This window comes from Sciurus carolinensis, chromosome 6, assembly GCF_902686445.1.
Source record: "Sciurus carolinensis chromosome 6, mSciCar1.2, whole genome shotgun sequence".
NCBI lineage: Eukaryota > Metazoa > Chordata > Mammalia > Rodentia > Sciuridae > Sciurus > Sciurus carolinensis.
This window is the reverse complement of record NC_062218.1, coordinates 159,937,307-159,956,376: the sequence shown is the minus strand read 5'-3', so window position 1 is coordinate 159,956,376 and position 19,070 is coordinate 159,937,307. Positions and strand designations below refer to the sequence as shown.

Sequence of the window (19,070 nt, the reverse complement as noted above, 5' to 3'; positions counted from 1 at the left end):
ACGTGCTGGGAGCGCACCGCCTTCTCCCCGACCTCCCCACGCCCGCAGGACCGAGCTGGATCGCAGGCCACGACGTGGACACCACATGGGGGCACCTGCGTTGGGCCTGGTGCCCTAGGAGGCATTTTGCATGCATTATCTCATCCCCACCCTGCCCCACAAATAATAGGGAAGTCCTCATTTCTCTGGCGAAGGAACCGAGGCAGAGACGGGCCCCTCCCCGCGTGGCTGTCGGGTAGAGAGTCTGCACTCAAACTGGTGGCGACTCCTTGGCCGTGGGTCTGCCCACTCCAGGCCTGGAGTCCCGCCGACTCCGTTCTCTAATTTAGACCTATCAGTAACATTCCTGTTTTACACCGGTTTAGGGCAAGAACGATCACACTCGTATCTGTAGCACCAAGTCCCCGGGAGTTAGAAGGAAAACTCCCGCCCTCACCTTTCCTCTGCGCAGTGAGATTCCAGCTAAAATAAAGGCGGGCGGGAGAGCTGAGTGCCCTGTGGCTTGTCTTTGCTCGTGGGTAATGTTTTAAAAGGTTCTTCTGTCACCAGCCTGTCTGAGGAGCCGGGCTCTCCCCCAAGCTCCTCTCCACGGGCACCCTCATTCTGACAGCCATGGATCCTTGGGGCTCCATTAAGAGCCTCCTGTTCTGTCAGGTGCTTAAAGATGTTATTTCTGAGCCCCATTTTACAGATGCAGAAACTAAGGCTCAAAGACACTTCAATCTGCCTTGCGCCAGTCACGAGGCTAGCACGCTCCAGCGGTGGCCTGCACGTCCACCCCTGTGCCCATCCCGCTCCGTCTGACAGGCCAGCTCCCTCCCAGGTGTGGAGACACCAGCGGAACCACCAGACGAAGCCCTCGGTCTGCTCCAGCCCAGTGGCTCGGAATCCCTAGGCCGCGGGCGGGAGGAGGCGGTTTCCAACTGTGCATTCAAGCAGCTTCCCAAGGGAGCTGGAGCATCGCGCCCCAAACCTGGAGACGGAGATCTGAATCTGTCCTAAAGTCAACAGAAAAGAGAGCCCCCCGCTGAGGAGGGGACAGGCCTTGGCCGGAAAACAGGTTTTATGTGAATTATATTTTGTGGGCAGAGAAGAGAAGAAGAAGCCTTGGTCCAGTGGCCTCGCGTTGCCGCCTGCATGAGCAATTCAGCTTTTGTCACTCCCCAAAAGGAAAAAACCCACTCCCCTAGGGGACCGAGGAAGTCACAAGTCAACTTAAACTCAGGCCGATGTGGGGCCACCCGCGGCAGTGACCCCACCCCCTGACGGAACCTGGGGGCCTGCGGCCTGAGTGCCCTGGGGGAGGCAAGGACAGCCCCACTGAGGAGCCCTCAGAGGCAGGGCTGTTGTTCACAGGTGCGACAGGACCAAAACTGGCCCCAGTCTCCGTTACGCAGCTTCTGGAATTTCCTGTGGTTCTCAAGTTAGAGTGCCGACATCAACAGTAGCAGTGCGCTAGAGGACATGGGGACTGCCTCAAAGGTATGAGTGACTCTGTGAAGGACCTAGACCCCAAAGAGGGCCTTGTTGAGGAAGAATGATCCGTCTCTGGAGTTCCATCCCCGTTGCCTGTGGCTCTGTAACAAAACCGCCCCCCTAAAGCTTTGTAGATGTGAAACTAGTTTCTGTTGTTCATGATTTTGCGGGTCAGGAATTCAGAAAGGGCTCGGTTGGGCGATGCGACTCTTCCCATGGCATTGGATGGAGCAACGGGCTCTGGAGATCACGTCCCAGAAGGGCTCTTCAAGATGGCGCCTCAGCACTTGGGGCTGCCCACCCGCCATCTCCACGTGGTGCCTCATCCCCCAAAGTCCTGGGTAGTCGCTCTTCTCCCAGGGTGCCTGGTAGATCTTGTAGCATACTCTTGCAATCCAAGCTGGGATCTTGATTTCACCCTTTGTACTGGGACAGGCACAGGACCCAAGCTCCCTGAGGGCAGGGACAGCGGCAGCTTCTGCAACTCAGCCAGTGCACGGTGTGAACGAACGAAGGAAAACTCTTGTCCAAAAGAACGCCTAGAGGTCACATCGGAGAAGTTTCCAAGCACTTTAACTGCTAAGCAAATATATCCTTGTGCTCATCAACAAGGCCCAGAAGCAGTGAGAGGGTATCAGGACTAAAATCACTGGGAGGCTATTATTTTGGAGTCAGCAAACAAAGACAAGTGGATGGATCTGGCCACCTCTACCAGGTAAATGTCTCTGGGCATAAGAAAGAAATATAATAAAAACTGAAAAAATAGATGAGGACTGTCTCTGAGACCTTGACCAACTTGTCAGACTTTCTAAGCCTGTTTCCTCAGCTATGAAATAAGGAAACCAGCAGCCACCCTGCTTCGCTCAAAGGGGAATCTCGAGGATAAAATGACTAAGCTGCATGAAAAGTCACAACACATAGGAAATGAAGCAGCGAAATTCCACGCAAAGTGGGTTGTTCTTCCTCCTGGTCATTTTGGGTGGCTTTGAACTACAGCCAAGATCACAGAAAGGACGAGCCACCTCCTCCCCACCCTTCTGTCCTGTTGACACTAAGGAGAGTTTCAAGCATTTAAGGAACAGGCCAGAGGAGCCAGGCCTGCTCAGAGGGAACCTGCCTGACGCAGGCGTGTGGGGCAGAGGCTCGTCCAGTGGGGAGCAGCCCCAGACCAGCCCCGAGATGCTGTGGCTTCCACGGAAGAGTCTGTGGCAAATTCAGCCAGGCAGGGGCGAGACCCACGCCAGGGAGCAGAGGGCCCTTCCTGCCAGGCTCTCTGAAAATCTCAGCAAGGTACTCACAGAAAAACTGATTAGTAAACGTCTTTAATGAGAAAGGAAAGCAGAAATCGACAGAGACGGGGAGGAGAGAGATTTGGGGCCAGCGCCCACTGCGCTCGGTGCCAAGGCTCCTGAGAGCGCCACAGTTGGAAAAGCTCTGGCCTGCAGAAGCCAGGGACGGGGACAGGGCTCCTTCCGGCTCCGGGAGTGTCGAGAAGCGGATGGGGAGGAGGAGAAGGAAGGTGACTCAGCCGGAATGGAGAGAAATGTGTTTTTAAAAAGCGAAACAGTGTGAGGGACAAAGGCCCGGAGTGGAGCCCAGGCCGGGGTCCAGAGGCCCTCTCAGAGTAAGTGGGTGGATTTTCAAAAGGCCAGAGAGCCGCCAGCGTTTCTGAACCAAGAACAACACCAGGACAATGAAGACCACCTTTGGGACGCGCCAGACCCACACACCCCAGGGGCCCCAGGTCCATGGCCCCGGGGCCGCGCCCAGCGCCGCAGCAGATCCACACTCAGACCCTGTGACAGATGAATTCTGCAACCGGTGTGTCAGGTGGACGGTGACCCACGTCCACCCAGTGGCCCACGGGCAGGGGCCAGGCTCCCTCCGCTGCACCTAACCACAGAACTGCCCTGGGTGCAGGGGTCAGGGAGACAGAGGGAGTCCCCTCCCCAGAAGTGGACACAGCTCCATTATCTCCCGACAGCCCCGGGAAGACGACGGTAAAGAGGGGCGGAGAAGCCACGCCCGCAGCCCTGGGTGTCCCCTTCTCCAGGGTCCCTCAGGAAGCATCGGGGCAGGGCGCCTGCCGGGTCCCATCTCCTCCCCAGCATGGAACTCCAAGGACACTCCCACTTCCAGGAGGACAGCATGGCTGGGAACACCATGACCTATGCAGAGGAGGACATGGGGAAGGGGGTCAGCCAAAGCCCCATGACCCAAGTGTCCAGAAGGAGGGCCAGGCTAGGAGTCCTCCTCATGCCCTAGTGACAAAGACTGACCACATTCCCTACATTCCAACAGAAAATGGAGACCAGCAGAGAACTCCCTAGCCCCCAGGCCCTGAGTCATCCCAGTGCCTCTGAACAGAGAAACCATTGCTGTGACCCTTCAAATGACGGCCAGCACCTGGCAGAGAGGACTCGGGCTCCTCCTGGCTGCAGCTGTGCAGAGGAACGGGCTGGCTCCCTGGGAGGAGGCCTCTTTCCCTCGGCCTTGAATGCACGAGATTCCTTTGCCAGCCTCTGTTTGCAGACAGCCTGAGGCAGACATGGACGCCATCTCCAAACTGTATTTCTAGGCCGGGGGCCTCCAAAGCGATATTGGTTGGGGTCCTCTAGGAAGCAGAGAGGGGAGTGAAACTCCACGAGGCGCCTTGTGGGAAAGCTTCGGCTTCCTTCACGTCCCCGACCATCTGGCCCCGAGGGCCTCCTGCCACACTCACAGACGCCTCCAAGGTATCCACGGTCATTCTGCAGGAGAGACGAAGGGGAACGACTGGAAAACCAAACAAGAGCTTCTGGGGACTAAAATATAAGAGGAATAATGTGGAAAACAGTCGGAAGATCAACTTGAGAAAATCTCTCAGAAAGAGATGGACTCTGGAAGGGAAGCAACGAGGAAGTCTAGAGGATTCGCCTAGGAGACTTGACACCCAAGCAGCCAGTTCCAGGAGAGGAAAAAGGAAGCGCTGATGTGAGTCAGGTTTCCCTTGCCTAAGAAAACACCTGAGCCAATCACCTCCTAAAGAGCACAGGGTCCCTTGGGCTGTAGTTTTGGAGGGTCCAGACCATAATGGGATAGACGCACTGCTTTGGGTGGGAAACCCACTGCTTTTGGTAAGCAACTAATAGGGGCACCAAGTGGCAAGGGCAGTACATCATCTCAGAGGCTCAAGAGCAAAAGAGGAAGAGGAAGAGACCAGGGTCCCACAATCCCCTCCAGGGACACGCCCCCAATGACCTAACTTCCTCCCACCAGGCCCCACCTCTTAAAGGTTCCTCCACCTCCCAATAGCACCACAGTGAGGACCAAGCCTTAGTACGTTTTGACCTCTGGGGGACATTCAGCATTGAAACTAAGGCAAAGAGGGAGAAAATTATCTACGAAATAGTTCAGAACTGAAAACAGAGGCTTCCAGATTGAAAAGGCCTCCAGAGGTCCCAAGACAGTCAATGAAAAATTCCCCAACAAGACAAATTCTTGTGAAATTTCGAAACTCCTACAGATAAAGGGGAAAATGCTAAACGCTTCCAGAGAAGGGGAAAAAAAAAGTCACATAAAGAGGATCGAAGATCAGTATGACATCAGATTTTTCAATTGTAATTTAGAAAGCTGGAAGACAAAAGATCACTGCCTCAGCATTCTAAGGGAAAGGAAATCTACACCCAGTCAGATCACCGGTCAAGGGGCTCCATCCAGGTATTTTTCAAGCACACAAGCTCTCCAGAAATTTCCTTTCCAAGTATCCTCTCTCAGGAAGCTCCGCCAAAATGAGGGCGTAAGCTGAGAGGGGATCGTAATCAGGTCTGGGGACAGAGATGTGGCCCAGGACCAGGAGAGCAGGGAGGGTCCCAGGCAGCCCTCTGGGAGACAGAAGGATCACAGATGTCACTTCATGGTTCCGTTAGAGTGTCTGGGGATCAGTCCATCATGATTAAAATAGTTATAGGAAACTAAAGAAACCAAACTGAGCAAAAGACTTGAACAGGCACCTCAGAAGGAGATACCCCAACAGCTAATGAGCAGATGAGGCCCCAGCCATCAGCCAGCAGGAAAATTCAGGTCAAGACCACATTGAGATCAGTGTTGGAAAAAAGATAATGTCTGACAGTCCCTCCCAGCAAGGCGGAAATTGTTATCACTGACTGACAGCGAAGTAAACCCTCTCCAGGGATGAGTGACCTCCCCAGGTTGTACCTGAAGGAGTCTAGACTCGACCCGGGAGTCCCAAGGCCTAGGAGCACCGGGTTGCTCTTTGCTGAGGGCCTGGTGGCCACCCACGGCTGTGGGTTCTCTGCCCGGTCAAATCAGGCCTGTCAATAAGTCACAAGCAGCAGTGACTCATTCGAAGACAGGATAAGCAACAGGGAGGCGGTGGGCCGAGAGTCCCGGTCCCCTGGGAAGTGGGCCTTCGGCCAGCAGGGAGGGAACCCTGCCGCCAACACAGCTCAGCAGCTTCCAGACACAGTGCTGCTGGCCCTGGACGTGTGCAGCCGAGCCCTTCTGTCCTCAACTGGCTCTCGGGCTCTCGTCAAGAAAGCCACAAGACGGAGCACGTGGAATTCCAAGCTGCTCCCTTCCAGTCCCTCCAGACCCACAGCGACCGTCACTGTGCTTCCGTCACCACCCTGCACCAGGCCTCTCAGCCGAAGAGCAAGACCTGCTGCCCTGGCCTTCCTGAGTGCCACTGCCGTCCCTCCAAGGGACCTCGAGTCATTTCCTCCTGCACCCACGTCTCCGGGAGACGTGGACGGACACCATGGTTCCTGGGGAGGAGGAGGCAATTTGGCAGCAGGCAGAAGGAGCTTACTGTCCCCATCACCTGTCCTAGCCAGCAGAGTCTACTTGCAATGCACTGGTGGGCACCAGCCAGATCCTGGAGCCCAAGGAGCCCGGTGGGAAAGGGGCAGGTGGCCCAGGGAGAGCTGGGCAGAGAGAAGCAGCAGAGGACACAGCAGGGACCCCTGGAGTTCCCAGATGGACAGGGCTGTGAAGACGCCAGCAAGGCAGGACCCCACCCCGAGGGGAACCAGCTCGCAGGTGAAGAATCCAGGAAGGGCTCAGTCGGGTAGGCTTGGTGGTGGGGAAATCAGGCGGTAGACAGATGCTGGGCACTGGGTGACGTTAGGCGACGTGATGCCAACGTGACCAAAAAGGTGTTAGAGGAGCTTGTCATACTTCCTGACTGGTTGCAGAACGAATGCCAGAGTCTGCTGGCGATGCGGCTTCAAGAGGGAGAGGACTAGGGGACGGGTGCCTCGGAGACAATTCCAGAAACAGCGTGTGCCTGGCCACCTCATCGGACAAGCAGGAGGCCTGCATCCTGCCCTGGCAGTCGATGGCAGCACCCAGGACCAAGCCTGCTCCTCCATGACCTCTTCCCAGGCTCCCCCAGCTTGAAAGAAGCTTCTGATGAGGGGTTTTTACCTCCATGCAGTTGGAACCTCCTATTGTTACTCCCCCTCCTTCCCAGCTCAGTACAACCTGGAAGCAGAAAGCTCAGTAAATACCCTTTGACTTGCAAATAACTACAGGAGAGCATCTACAAAGACCAACAGGAGAAAAAGGTACATGAACAAGCACAAAATGATACTACGCAAATCAAAGGTTTAGATCCTGAGGCGTCCTTGACCACAGCAAATGAATCGGAGAAAAGGGGCATTAATCTGGGGAGGCTGCTTGGGGGAGGTGAGTTTTGAACAAGCCACTGAGAGAAAACAGAGTTTGGATTTATATGATAGAATGATTTTGGTTGTAAGCAGCAGAAATCTGATTCAAAGTTTCTTAAGCCAAAGAAACAGAAAAGGGAGAAGATGAAGAAGGATTAAGGAGGGAGAGAAGAAATAAGTGAAGGAAGAAAAGTAGGCAGAAGTATGTTGCCTCAGGTAATGGGAATGAGGCCTGGTTGATCCTCGTGCTCACAGGGTAGCATCAGGAATCCATCTTTCTCCATTCCACTTTCCTCCATGACAGCTTCCTTCCTTCCCAGGTAGACCACCTGCAGCGTGGTTCCCCAGACTTAGATCCCATAGCTTTGCAATCCCAGCAGCAAGAGAGAACTTGTCTTTACCAGCAGAGGGAGATCTGAAAACCAAAAGCCACGTTTGTTGTAAAGATGTACTAAGATATTGATTTGTTACTGCAGCTCAACCCAGCCGATCCTGACTACCAATGCCTCGTTGCTCTAGCCTGGGACACATGTTCACTGCTGCAGCCAGTGGGATATGATGGTCCATCAGCCAGGCTGAGTCACAGGTTAACCCCGGGGCAAAGAGCTGAGGTCACCCCCACCCAAATCATGGGGTCTGAGATCTCCCCAAAGGAAGGACAAGATGTGGTTGTACAGTAAAGGGAAGGGAGCACCGGGTGGAGGGAGGGCGGCAGTTCCCACACCTGGGGCTCCTCCTTCTTCTAATGACCCTTCCCTCCAAGGCACGTGTGTACAGGCACGGGCTTCCTGCCTCCCACAGGACTCCTCCCCGCGCCTGGGAGCAGGGAGAGGCCCTGGCCTCCCCCCTTGCCACCCGCCTGCTGCAGTCAGGCCTCCAGGGGAAGCCTGCAGGTGTCCAGGGTGACCTGGAGGCCACACCTGCAGCCTCTGGGGGCCTTGAAACCCCCACCCCGCCCCTGCCATGCATGCTCAACCATTCCAACAAAGCCCCCTCTCCCGGAGCCCAGCAGGGCTGTCCGCGACGCCAGCTCTGGCCTTCCCTTCCCGGACATATTTATAACTCCTGGGCTAAAGAATTCAATCCAGTTGTCTGCCTCTCCCACGGACCCTGAGTCCAGCCACTGTGGACACACCACGCTTCCTGCATCAGGCCCAAGAGCCGGGATGCAGGATGTCATGAGAGGCATGACATCCTCCAAAGCCCCAACAGCTGTCCCCCCACCCAGGGAAGGAACCACGAAAGCAGCAGGAGGACCAACGTGGCAGAGAGATACTCCACCTGGGATCCAGAGCTTGTGAAGGCCAGGTTTTCAGCTACCAGTGGGTCTTTTTCGGTTTCTGCTTCAGTTTTCCTCTTGGCAAAATGAAGAATGAAAGAGACAGTTTAGGCGAGCGAGCGAGTCTAAACCCAGCAAGCTTCTGCATCCCAGTACTGTCCAAGATCAAGCCAGAACTTTCTAGACTGTGGGGCAGAACTTCCTAGACTCCAAACCCACCTGAGGAAAGAGAAGGACTATCTAGCCAAGCCTGCGTCTTCAGTCCTCCACCTAAAGTGGACTCTGGAGGGAGCAAGAGGCTGGAGCGCCGAGCCGTAGCCTCAGGGTTAGCAGCCGCCCTGGGCACCTCTGCAGCAGCTGGAAGCCAGACAGAACAGATCCCACGACGCTGGAGCCCCAACTCAAGGGGCCCCAAAGACCAGAGCTTGCCACACGGAGCTTCACGTGCACTTACAAAGACCATGAAAACCACGGAGGGGGAGCGGCAAGCCTGGGAGAGCTTGCAGACCCCACGTGCGCGATGAGGTCAGAGGCTCGGGAGAGGTGGCTCCCGGCCATGGTCCAGAACTCAAGAGTGATGGCGACGTGTGAAAACAGGAGCAGCAGAAAACATCCCTCACTGGCCAAAATACCTCCTGCAGCAGCCTGGAGAGAATACAGGTAACAGAAGCACCAGACCCACCTGGGGGCAATTCTGACCATGAAGCCTTCCTGCAGAAGGAGGTTCAAAAGGACAGATTGAACCACATCATCCACATGGGATTAGAGCAGGTCCTGGCAAGTGTATTAGATGATTTTGGTTGCTGGTAGCAGCTGCCTATATTAACTAGCTTAAACCAATAAGGGGAAATTATTGGCTCACTCAACTAAAAGCGTCAGGTATTCCAGCTTCAGGTATAGTTGGATCCAGGCTCAGACAGCACCATGAGAACTCAGTAACCTCTTTTCTGTGTCTTGGCTCTGCCTCCCTCTGTGTGGTTCCATCTTAGGCTGCCACTTAGCATCCCCCAGAGGCTGCAGCCTGATAGCCTCTTTCCTGCTACAATCACAGGAGAAAGATTCCCCTCCCAAAGGTTCTCACTGATCTCTTTACATCATGGTCACTGTGAAGGAATGCACTGATTGGCAGACCTGAGCCCTGAAGGGAGTCTGATAAAAGGGCCTGCAACTCCAGGAGGCCTGGGTCAGAAATAAAAAGGGGTGCTATTCAGATAAAGGTGGAGCCAGGGGAATCCAGTTTTGCCACTGACCTGCTATAGGTCTTTGGGAAAGTCATTACCCCTCCGTGAACCCCAAAGCAAGACAACGCAGGCACGTTAAGCACCTAGGCCAGAGCATACAACGAGCAGTAGCTGCCCCTTGTTCTACCTGAGCTTCCCCCTACCCTGTTGCACATGAAGGCTGCCGTAGGCTCACCCTTCGACATTACAATAGCCCCTCCCTTTGCTGTGGTTTTGTTTCTTTCAGTTAGTTATTTGCTGTCAACCATGGTCTGAAAATACTACGTGGAAAATTTCAGAAATAAACAAGTCATGAGTTTTCAATTAAATGCCATTCTGAGTAGCATGGTGAACTCTCATGTCCTCCCACCAGGACACAGATCACCCTTGGGTGCAGTGTATCTGAGCTGTATACGCTACCCTCCCGTTAATCACTCAGCAGGTGTCTGTGTTATCAGATAGGCTGCCGTGGTGTTGTGGTGCTAGTGTTCAGCAACCCTTGTTTAACTTAAAAACGGCCCAGAGTTAGAGTCATGGCGTTGATGATTCAGATATGCCAGAGGAGCCATAAAGTCCTTCCTAGAGTAGCCAAAACTTTATCACAGCCATGCATGTATGGGAAGACACGTGGACGTACACGGTTTGGTGCCATCTGCAGTTTCAGATACCCACCAGGGGTCTTGGAACACGTCCTCTGAGGATGAGGAGGCTACTGTACTCAGAACCCCGGGAGGTGCCACCAAGGCTAACCGGCTGGGAGAGGGCCTGGGCCCGACCCCGTCCCACCGTGCACACCTGTGTTCCGCAGTTACAGGCTGGGAAGCAGGTATGGGGTGCCGACAGGCTGGGCTGGATTCCCGGGGACTGGGGCTGGAACCGGGGTCCTTTCTGAGGTAGTGTCTCCCACCAGGAAGCCGCAGGCAGAGCCTGCAAGTCTGCAGGTTTGGAAGCACAGAGAGGGAATAGAGGTGGGACTGCCAGGTGGTGGGAACAGGAAGGAGAAGCAAAGCCGGGTGGGGGCAGGAAAGCGGCCTGCAGACCCGGCGGCCCGCCAGGGGCGGGGCAGGGAGCACGGCCCTGAGCTGGCCACCCGAGTTCTGAGAGGCTGGCGGAATTCTTTGAAATCAGAAAAACACCAGGACGGCCCCACCCACCGTTCCTGGAAAGGGCCAGAGTGCCACAGCAGCCATGGCCCGGATGCGGGGTGGGAATGCCCTGTGCGCCGGAGGAGGAGAGGGAAGCAGGAGCAGGCACGCTCCAGAGGCTGTCCCAAAGCCCGCCCACGATGCCCGGCCACTGCCTGCTCCCGTCTCCCACCCGGAGCCCCTCCGCAGGCCTCACAAGGGCAGTGCCGGGGGCGAGCTGGGTGCAGCTGAGAGCGGTGACCCGTCTCTGTCGCTCTGGGCTTGTGGGCCGGGCCAGTCTCATCTTGTTCGGAGAGTTGGAACAAGCACCTTTTGCAGAGTTTCCAAAAGAAACAAACACGATGTATGTGAAAGGGTTTTGTAAGTTCTAGAAAGCAATTCCCATGCCGGCTTGTGACAGGATAGCCAGGGGCTCGCCGGGCCAGCCAGCGCCCGCCCCTCCACACCCGCACCACGTGCAGCAGGCCCAGAGCTCCTGCGCCCGCCAGGCTGAGGTGTCGGGCTTGACCGGGGGCGGCCCTGGGCCAGCGGCCTCCGCTCCTCAGTGGTCAATCCAAGGTGTCTGCTCTGCTGTGCCCCAGATGCCCAGGCCCAGCTGCCCCCTGTTCTCACCTGAATTCCCTGCACAGCACCCCACCTACGCGGGCTTGCCCAGCTGGGCGCCCTGTGCCCTCTGTTGCGGCTCTGAGTCTTAGAGGACACTTCCACACCGAGTGGCAAGCTGCTGCCACGTCGCTTCTAGCCCCTGTCCTGCTTCCTCCTTTTAGGAATGCCCTGGTATTAAATGTATTAAATGCATCCATTTAATTCTGACTGAAGTGTGAATGACTCGGGGCAGATTCTTTCCTGCCGTACTCCAAGTTGAAGGTCCTGAGCATCTGAAATGTGGAGGTCAGCACAGAAGGAAGAAACAGGCCCGCGGGGAGGCTGGAGATGGGGAGCTGGCTACGGACCTGCCCAGTCCCCGTGACCCCATCTGGGAACTGCACCACCCCTGAGCGGGCCGCCCCTCTGTCTATGTGACCCAGTGGGGGTCAGTCCCTCCCTGCAATCCCAGGTCGGCCCATCAACATGGGGCTACACGGGGAGGGGCCCGAGAGTCAGGCCAGGGGACCCAGGTGGGTGGCGGCGGGAGCTGGCCTGCCTGAGAAGGGTGACTTTCCTGGAAGCAGAGCCGAGAGAGGCCGCAAGGTTTGTTGGGGACGGTGCTCCTGAGACACTGTGAGGAAGGGGCCTGGCAGGCTTGGGCAGTGCCGCCGTCACAAGGTCACCCACCAGGAGAACAAGGGCAGGCCCTTCCCGCTGTCCCAAGGGCATCAGGAGCCAGCGGCCACGGAGCACCCGCCCTCCTGGACTCCAAGGGCAGGCAGGTCCCAGCAAGGTGAGAACAGGGGCATCTGGGGACAGGCCCAGCACTGACAAGGGCAGACTGCGCCTGCAGCAGTCACCAGGAAGCCAGCTCAGAGGGACACAGCAGGGAGGGCCCAGGAGGGCGACGGAGCCAGCCCTGCAGGCCTCGGGAGCCGCGAGGGGCTGCCTAGGACGCAAACCGTCCCTGTCCAGCTTCGATCGTTAGCTAAAGGACCGCTTCTGTCCAGACGCCTCCCGGGGGAACCAGGGCGCCTCAGTCCCCTTGCTGCACCGATAACAGAACGCCTGAGACGGGTCATGTATAGGGAACAGAGGTCCACTTCTCACAGCTGCGGAGGCTGGATGTCCAAGACGTTCCCGCTGCGTCACGGCACAGCCGAGGGCCTCTCGCAGGGCGGAAGACAGAGAGGGCACGAGGGGCCGCGTCCCAACACACCCACCCCAGCACCCGCTCCAGCCTGTCCCTGGGAGGCCCCAACCTCATGCCGCCCAAGGGCAGTGACATCTCGTCACGAGTTCTGGAGGCGCCGTTCAAACCACTGCAAAGGACAGAGCAGAGTCCAGAGAGAGCCAGGCCCTGGGCCATCCACGCTCACCACACCCCGGGGACGGTCTTCATCTGGTCACGTCCTCGTGCACACATCCAGTGCTGCCTAGGGGACAGAAGCAGGCAGCACAGAAATGGACAAGGCGCCTTGCCTCCTTGGCAAGCTCCCCCTGGACGCAGCCCTGACCAAGCCATTCAGGCCGGACACAAGCAGGAGGCGGCAGAGAAGGCTGGGGGCCGTGAACCTGGAGAAGCTTCAGGGCTCCCCTTACTCCGCCTGCTGACTTGGGGACCCCCATGGCAAGACTGCCTCGCTTGGGGCCCCGGGCAGCTCTTAAAGGATGCTCCTCCCTTGGTCCTCAGATCCACCCCACAGTGGACCTCGGGCCGTGGCTGGCTCTTAGCCGCAGGGCCATTGCTGGGAGGGGCCATGTGGCAGCACGTGTCTGGGGGCCATCCTGACCGGGCTCGAACACGGTCGGCCCTCAGCGTCCACAGGGATGGCACCCTCCCGAGGCGAGGAGGCCCACAGGCACTCAAGCCCGGGCGAGGTGGCGTGGACTCGCACAGAGCCCGCCCACATCACCTCACGTGGCGCGCACTCCACACAGAGTTGCCACCGTGTATCGCTTGGGAACAACGACAAGGAGAAACCCTGTTCAGCGTGGAGGCGGCCGCTTTCAAACATTCTCAGTCCAGGCGACTGGTCTGCGGGGACCCGTGGGGACGGCGGGCTGGTTCTCTCGTGCCAGCTGACTCTTTCTCGCTGAGCAGCTTCAGGTGAGTCCTCTCCCTCTTCCAGGCCTCAGTCGTGCCACGCGTGAAATGCAGGTGGCAGCTCATCTCATAGCGCTGTTGAGAGGGTCACGCGGACCCAGCCACCAGCGCATGAAAACTGCCCAGGCGCTGTTACCGACGCTATTGCTACCACTGTGGAGCTGGCGGAGGTGATGGTGGTGATGGTGGTGATGGTGGTGCTGGTGGTGATGGTGATGGTGGTGGTGGTGGTGGTGATGGTGATGGTGATGGTAATGGTGATATAGTGATGGTGGTAATGGCGGAGGTGATGGTAGTGATGGTGGTGATGGTGATGGTGATGGTGGTGGTGGTGATGGTGGTGATGGTGATGGTGGTGGTGGTGATGGTGATGGTAATGGTGATATAGTGATGGTGGTAATGGCGGAGGTGATGGTAGTGATGGTGGTGATGGTGATGGTGATGGTGGTGGTGGTGATGGTAGTAATGGTGGTGATGGTGGTGGTAGTAATGGTGGTAATGGCAGTGATGGTGGTAATGATGGTAAGGGTGGTGCTGGTGGTGATGGTGATGGTGGTGGTGGTGGTAGTGACCGTAGTGATGGTTGGGGTTGTGACAATGACAATGGCAGTGATGGTGACGATGACCGATGGTGATTAGACTTAGCAAATGGAAAGAAATCTTCAGCCAAACATTTCAAAACCCCTGGATTCAAGTGAGGTGGCTCACAGCCTTAAGCTCCGCTCCATCACTCCTTCACCCTCCTGTCTCCTGGGCACCTTCTCTGCAGGATTTCCCCCATGCCTGCTGTCCGTGGGTCAGCAGCACAGAAGTGGACATACGGATTCAGACAAGGAAATGAGAGGCAACAACAGGCAGCAGCTGGGTCACACTGGCTGCAGGCGCTGCGTCTGACTGGAGTGACTGGACGTCCCTGGCGCCCGGAGACAGGCCTGGCTCACAGCTCTGCCTGCCACTTACCAGCTGTGCACCTCCGGCCTCTCCGAGCCCCCGTCAGTTATACCATGGGGAGGGTCACACCAACTTGATGCGGCTTGCAAGGAATGGAATGAAAGAACGCATGTGCCCGAAAACATCAGTCCCTCTTCTCAGAAAATGAGCAACAAGTCAGACAGTGGGGTCCCTGTGCCAATGGCATCAAAAAAGTCCCGGGTCTTGCTCCAGGGACAGTTTAGGGAACACTTACCAGAAACACTGAGGTCCATGACCAACTCCTGAGTCAGCCTCTCCAGGGGCCTGCAAGCTGTCGATGAAGAAGCACATGCTGTCCCAGAACCCATCCTAGTTCCACAGTAGTCCACGCAGGGCCGGTGCTCACCTGTAAAGTGCCCCGAGCAGCCTTCTGGGCTCCTCAGACCCTTGCAGACCCTCCGTCTGCAAGAAGGCGGGCAGTGGTGGTCACTCCCGCTTCAGTGAGGCTGCTGAGCTGGGGGTGAGGCTTCGTGTGCTTGTCTGGAGCAGAACCTCTGAGCGTTTCAGACCATCACGCCCTGCCCCCTCCTAGCCTCTACGCCCCACCCTCGCAGACAAGGCCTCTGCAGCCAGGAGGCCGTGAGCTGCGGAGACCCTGGGGCTCTAGGTCTCCATGTCCTTGCTGACGGGCTTCAGCCCCCGGCCCCCAAGCCCATTCCCACACGGCCCTCCTGCACACCTGGCAGGTGTCTGTACCAACAGTGAGCTGGCCAAGGTAGGAGGACCTGGAGCCACGATGGCCTTGATTTGGTGGCTGCCTGGAGACAGGCATCTGGAAGCGACTGCTGAGGCCAGCGCGAGTCCTGCAGCTGGGCGCCCAGGGCTTCCCACGGGTGCCCTCCACTCTACCCTTCCTGGAGTTCTCCTCGCCTCCCAACAGCAGCAGGCAGGTCCTCTGTGCGCCTCACTCATCACCACCCCAGGCCCTTGCATCAGGCTTTGTTCAAACTGGGCCCTGAGCCCCGGATGCTAGGGTTCTAACCTCCTCTTACACCCCACCTGTATTCTAAGAGCCGGCTCTAGCCCATCCACTCCAAGAAGCCTTCCTGACCCTGTTCCAAAGCTGATGACCGGTAGTCTTTACTGTCCACCTCACAGCGTGGACTCTCGATGATGTTCTACGATGTACATTCCCTCACCGATCCAACACAACCAAATCAATATAGGGCGCTTTTTATGTTCTTATGCACAGGCACCCAGAGAGACCTGTCAAAGATGACAGTCCGGGGCCTGATGGATGCAGAGAGCCCTAACCCTTCGAAGGGTCTTGTACTTTCCCAGCAAGGCGTGTGAGCCTTCCACAGGGATGCGGGCGGCTGGGTTCCAGGTTTCTCGTCTGTCCTACAACCCAGAGGGACAGTCCATCAACAGACTGAGGCTCAGAAACAAGGCGGGTTGAGGGTATCAAATCGTGAGTGCCTGAGCCTGGGGCCAGCCTGGCCTGTGCAACCCGAGAACCCGCAGGAATCCCACCTCCCCACCTCCGCGGCTCACCGTTTCCATGACAACATCCGCAAGCCCCCTGGCTCCGCCCCGGCCGGCTGTGCTTCCGCCCGCTCTCAGCCTGACTTCTCGTCCTGCGTGGCGCACGTACGCTCCGTGGCTGTGGCTCGCTTCCCTCTCCTCTCCAGAGCCGTCGCGGCCCTGCCTTTATTTCCCCTTCCAGAAACGCGGACCGGCCAGCTCGTTTCCTGGTGCATGGCGCCATCTGGCGGCCACGGCGAGCGCAGCGCGGCTCAGACGGCGCGGGTGCACGGGAAGCCTCGCGGCCCAGGATCTGAGCAGATGCCAAGCCTCGCACCCACCCAGAGCCCAGCTTCCCCGCCCCGTGAGAGCACACGTGCCCTAACCCCACGACAGCCAGCCCTGGGGCGCAGGACACAGACTCGGGGGTCTCCCTGCCTCCCCAGTGGGCCTGGTGGCCGCCGGGTACCGTCCGCTCCGACCCAGGCTTGGGGGTCTGCCGGCCCCGGGGGTGGGAAGGGGCCCACCTGCAGCAGAAGAGCCAAGGCCCAGCCTGCCTTTCCGCCCAACTCGGGGGAGTCCATGGAGGACAAGCCTCACTCCGTCGTTGACCACGAGGAATGCAGAACATGAAATTGTTCACAAGGACGATCTTTTATTCAAGTACACTTTCATTACTTTGCAAAATTGTGTCAACAAAACTGGCAGGACACTCAGATGCTGAATGGTGGTGTTTTTAATATCCGCATCTCTGTTTCAATGTGTCCTGTGCATAGGGTCACACCCCCTTAGGACAGGAACTCTGACAGCTGGTGGGAGCGAGGACCTGGGTCCTCAGCGCAGCCTGTCCCTATGCCACCCAGTTCCCTCGTCTGTCAGGCACCTGCTGCTACAGGACCAGGCTCCCTCTTCTGGCCGCCAGTTCAACCCCAGGAAGTGAATTGGATTCCCTGAACTGATTTTTCAGTCTCAAAAACTAGTTAATCCTGGTCATGGGGGCACCTCTCCAAAGCCCATCTTCATGGAACTGCAGGACTGCACACTTCCATAGGTGACCATCATGAGCCGTCTCTCCACCTGGCTGTCAAAGATGGATTCAGCCTCAGAAAGGAACAAAGTACTGACTCCCGCTTCAACACAAAGGAACTCAGAGATGCTCCGCCAAGTGAAAGAAGGCAGACACGGAAGGACAGGTGCTGCGAGACTTCACTCGCGGAAATTCTCAGAAGAGACAGAAGCAGATGGGGGGTGGCAGGTCTGGGGCAGGGGCTTGATGGGCACAGAGCTACCCACGGGGTGGTTAAAACATCTGGGAGCTAACGGTGACGGTTGTGCCACATTGTCAATACACTAAAAGGTCACTAATTGTTTTCAAATGGTTTATTTTGCGTAATGTGAATTTTTTTTGGGGGGGTGGTACCAGGGATTGAACTCAGGGACATCAACCACTGAGCCACCTCCCCAGCCCTATTTTGTACTTTATTTAGAGGGTCTCACTGAGTTGCTTAGCACCTCACTTTTGCTGAGGCTGGCTTTGAACTCGCAACCCTCCTGCCTCAGCCTCCCGAGCTGCTGGGATTACAGGTGTGCACCACGTGCCCAGCTGTAATGTGAATGTTACCTCAATTTTTTGAAAAAAATTTTTAAATATTCTGCTACCAAATAACATATCTGTGGGCTGAAGTGGGCCAGTTATTAATCCCCACCAGAGCTGCTAAGGCCCCTGTTAGTTCTCACAGCCCATGTCTCTGGGGACCAAAATGGCCCCTTCAACCAGGGGAGCAGTGACCGGCTGACCCCAGCTTCCAGCACAGAGGGAAGAACATTTTGCCCCTCTGCATATAGTTTGAGGCCAGAAAATAATAAAAATCTACTTGAACTGGAACCAAGCCAAGTTTTTTTTTTTTTTTTTCCCCTACCTGCCCTTTGCCACATGAAGGGCAAAGATTGGCCCTGGTGACAGCAGATGGACTTTGTTGACACAGCCCAAGTTCAAATTCTGTGAAGTTAATAATTAGGCTGTCATCCCTCCACGGCAGAGCAATTAGGGGCCTGCAGAGGAATGAATGGGGCTATTATCAAGGGAATGCTAAATAGAGAAAGGGGCAGCTCTGCACAGCATCACCGCCCTGCCCTCTCTGGGCAGAGCCCCGCAGCCCGAGCGTGGCGACTGGCCTCTGGTTGACAGCTCAAAGCCCAGCTGCCATTCAGAAAGGGCTTTAAATTCTGCCTCTGTCATCTGGGCCTGACTTTTTACGCTGTCCAGAGCAGGGTCAGGCAGCCCAGCCCGGGGGCTGCGACAAGATAACGCCTTTGTTAGGGTCACCCCTGTGGCGGGCTGAAGGTGTCTCCTGCTCAGCAGAGGGAGCTGGCTAGCCTGGCATGGCAGGCCAGGGTGTTGGGGACACTGAGACACAGCCTGCCCGGCAGTCGCCGGGTCGGAGCAGGCTCGGAAGGCCCTGCCACGGTGGGAGGAACGGCCTGCTCTCCAGGAGACTCCTCCGCTCCCTGTGCTTCTCGGTCCAGTGCGCACGGGCGCACCCCTCTGACTCCTCTGCCCACCAGGCCAGGTGGAAACAGTCTGGCAGTCCCAGAAAGAGAAGCCTCTGTCCCCCTAAGGGACAAACAACAGTCGGAAGATGCAATACGGCTCGGGTCGCTAAACGTGGGCATACGTGCCGAAAAGCAGGTGGTGAGCGGATTCCCTCCTCAGTGACGGCTTCCTTGCACCAACCAGAGCGAGTGGCCCCGTCCATGCCAGCCAGAGGGCACGGCGGTGCAGAATCCAGAGGCAACTGGGACACCCCAGGAGGCTCTGTCTCTGAACACGGAAATGGTTCAGCAAAAATACAGCACAAAGGGTTTTTAATCGGTGCCCCTGTCTAGGGCCCTGGCCGGGAACGGAGCCTGCAGGCCTGGCAGTCACTCTGGGCGAGTGACAGCACCAGGGACGCGAAGGCGCAGGACAGGGCAGACTGTCAACTGTCCCCAGTGTACACAGAAGTCCTCCAAATTAGCTGCTTGTAACCATTTTTCTTTATAAACTTTTAAATTTTTTTTAAATTTTTGACTACTTTGTAACAACACTTAGCTTAAAACACAAACCGCCCAGCTGTGCACATTTTCTTCCCTAATATCCACATACCATAA

The 19,070-nt window shown here is 56.8% G+C and overlaps 1 long non-coding RNA gene across 1 annotated transcript; it reads right to left on the bottom strand.

Annotated features, from left to right (window-relative positions):
- Nucleotides 1–8,450: 8,450 nt before the first annotated feature.
- On the bottom strand, nucleotides 8,451–16,080 carry LOC124987397 (uncharacterized). Its single transcript, XR_007109184.1, has 3 exons — nucleotides 15,951–16,080; nucleotides 14,671–14,727; nucleotides 8,451–8,501 (listed from the first exon to the last, which is right to left on the bottom strand). It is a non-coding gene; the product is annotated as an uncharacterized LOC124987397 (long non-coding RNA).
- Between the last annotated feature and the right edge of the window lie 2,990 nt (nucleotides 16,081–19,070).